This window comes from Schistocerca americana, chromosome 9 (assembly GCF_021461395.2).
Source record: "Schistocerca americana isolate TAMUIC-IGC-003095 chromosome 9, iqSchAmer2.1, whole genome shotgun sequence".
NCBI lineage: Eukaryota > Metazoa > Arthropoda > Insecta > Orthoptera > Acrididae > Schistocerca > Schistocerca americana.
The window spans coordinates 111751450-111754486 of NC_060127.1; the positions used below are offsets into that span (position 1 = coordinate 111751450).

At 41.8% G+C, this 3037-nt stretch overlaps 1 non-coding gene across 1 annotated transcript; it reads right to left on the bottom strand.

Moving 5' to 3' along the window:
- Positions 1-885: 885 nt before the first annotated feature.
- Positions 886-960, bottom strand: Trnas-cga. The gene has a single exon. It is a non-coding gene; the product is annotated as a tRNA-Ser (tRNA).
- Between the last annotated feature and the right edge of the window lie 2077 nt (positions 961-3037).

Consider the following 3037-nt stretch of genomic DNA (forward strand, 5'->3'; position numbering starts at 1 on the left):
AGCACTGGCGGTTACCCGAAATTTTTTTGGTGGCGGTGAATCTGTGTGCTTCCATTGAGCTGACTGGCGCTTTGTTTCTGGATTGAAAAATGGAATCCACGTCTCATCCATTGTCACAACCGACGAAAAGAAACTCCCATTCATGTTGTCGTTGCGTGTCAACATTGCTTGGCAACATGCCACACGGGCAGCCATGTGGTCATCCGTCAGCATTTGTGGCAACCACCTGGATGACACTTTTCGCATTTTCAGGTCGTCATGCAGGATTGTGTGCACAGAACCCACAGAAATGCCAACTCTGGAGGCGATCTGTTCAACAGTCATTCGGCGATCCTCCAAAACAATTCTCTCCACTTTCTCGATCGTGTCGTCAGACCGGCTTGTGCGAGCCCGAGGTTGTTTCGGTTTGTTGTCACACGATATTCTGTCTTCGTTAAACTGTCGCACCCACGAACGCACTTTCGACACATCCATAACTCCATCACCACATGTCTCCTCCAACTGTCGATGAATTTCAGTTGGTTTCACACCACGCAAATTCAGAAAACGAATGATTGCATGCTGTTCAAGTAAGGAAAACGTCACCATTTTAAGTATTTAAAACAGTTCTCATTCTCGCCGCTGGCGGTAAAATTCCATCTGCCGTACGGTGTTGCCATCTCTGGGACGTATTGACAATGAATGCGGCCTCATTTTAAAATAATGCGCATGTTTCTATCTCTTTCCAGTTCGGAGAAAAAAAATCGGAGGCCTTAGAACTTGAATGCACCTCGTACAGTGGCTACAATCCTGCAGCATAGCAGAAGGAACATCTAGCTTAGAATGAAATTTTCACTCTACAGCGGAGTGTTCGCTGATATGAAACTTCCTGGCAGATTAAAACTGTGTGCCGGGCCGAGACTCGAACTCGGGACCTTTGCCTTTCGTGGGCAAGTGCTCTACCAACTGAGCTACCCAAACACGACTCACGCCCCGTCCTCACAGCTTTAATTCCGCGAGTACCGCGTCTCCTACCTTCCAAACTTCACAGAAGCTCTTCTGTGAACCTTACAGAACTAGCACCCCTGGAAGAAAGGATATTGCGGAGACATGGCTTAGCCACAGCCTGTGGGATGTTTCTAGAATGAAATTTTTGCTCTCCAGCAGAGTGTGCTCTGATGAACATTTAGCTTCTCATAGCCTTATTACAGGACCTCTTTCAACTCAGTGAGGCGTTGATAATGGCGTCTGTCACCTTAAAGGCTTTTTTAACTAATATCAGCCCACCACATCCAGTCTCAATCGTAGCTAACGATCACGACCGTTACATCGTGTATTTAAAGCAAACATAATTTGCATCCTTATAATGGCGCTTCTAGCCCCACTCTTATGCGACTGGCGTTAAATTTGAATAGACATCGCCTTTCAGCTGTAGAAACACGCCTACCAACTTTTATTTATGTTGCACAACTCCTCCTTGGTATTATGATGTCTTTTTTTTCGTCAGTGTGCAAGATTTTGGCCTACTACCACAAAAATCCATCCTGCTGGAAGACAAACCACGGTACAATGCACTGCACTGTGACTGCCCCGTATCTCAATGTACGTAAATGGCGGACACAGACATCAAAAGGTTCTACGGGATTTCTATATAATTCGTAATGACTACAGGTTTTAGTTGCTTTCGTCTGCAGTATCACCACTGAGTTTTATTCCACAATCGATTAGAAAGGCATGTGCGCAGGAAAATTCTCCCGCGGATTTCTTATATTATTGTAAATAAATATTGTTATCAAATCTATGACAGCCCGTGTGGCACAGTATTGTCAAGCAAAAGAACTCTTATGCGTAAGAACCCTTACTGCTACAAAAAATTAAAGCTGAAAATGGAGGATAGAAGCTTAAACATTCCTACTGCTGACTGTATGTAATAGCACACAACTCTGTTTACAGTTTGCATCCTGATATGAATAAGCTTGTTGTCGTATTTAACTTATTAACAAGATGATGAAATTGTAAGAAAAAATTAAACCATGTTTATTCCACATGAGTAATTATGGTACATTTACCATGAACTTTAGTGAATGATAGACGTGAAATGTGGAGCATTGCAGTAGTAAAATGAAAAGACAGGTTTTTTTCCTTAGTCATAGTTGATGAAGAGCAGATAGACTATAAGATAATTTGATACTTATTATCTGTTGCTTGGTTCGTTTTAACATTAACTAATCAGTAGACATTAATAGATACTGATAGATGCCTTTTTTGTAATTTAGTTCATTTATAGGATATGATTGTAATGTATTCAGTGTTCAGAGATATACAGTATAATGAAGTGAAGGCAATTTAAGGAATTTGGTCACCGTCATCTAATGCATTTAAAGGATAATGAATTTAATGATATAAATTAGGTTCTTAATACACCTGTTCAGTTGGTTGCCTTTGTAAGACGACTTGTGTTTTAGCATATACCAGATTCTCAAATAGAACAAAAATTGAATCCGCTAATGCCTGGCACTTCACTCCAACAACTTTGTCCTCTCCCACATATGATGGACACATTTAGAAGTCTCCTAAATCTTAAAGATTCGTCCGTAAATGTAGCTTTTTTTCACCGATGTCAGCAGAAATTCAATCGAAAGAAACTACACGTAAATGCATCAGCCGGCCGGAGTGGCCGAGCGGTTAAAGGCGCTACAGTCTGGAACCGCACGACCGCTACGGTCGCAGGTTCGAATCCTGTCTCGGGCATGGATGTGTGTGATGTCCTTAGGTTAGTTAGGTTTAAGTAGTTCTAAGTTCTAGGGGACTTATGACCACAGCAGTTGAGTCCCATAGTGCTCAGAGCCATTTGAACCAATTTTTGTAAATGCATCATTTATTTTGAGAAAATGAGAAGAACATCAACCATTTAGCACAATATGACATTATTGTATCTATAAAAGGCAGCCGACTGCCAAATGTACCGACTCCCGGTTAAGCATAAGGTTTTGTGTCAATTATCGCTGCTTTCACCTCTCAAATGGGTTGTTCATGCGAAGTATGTCGACTTCCACGG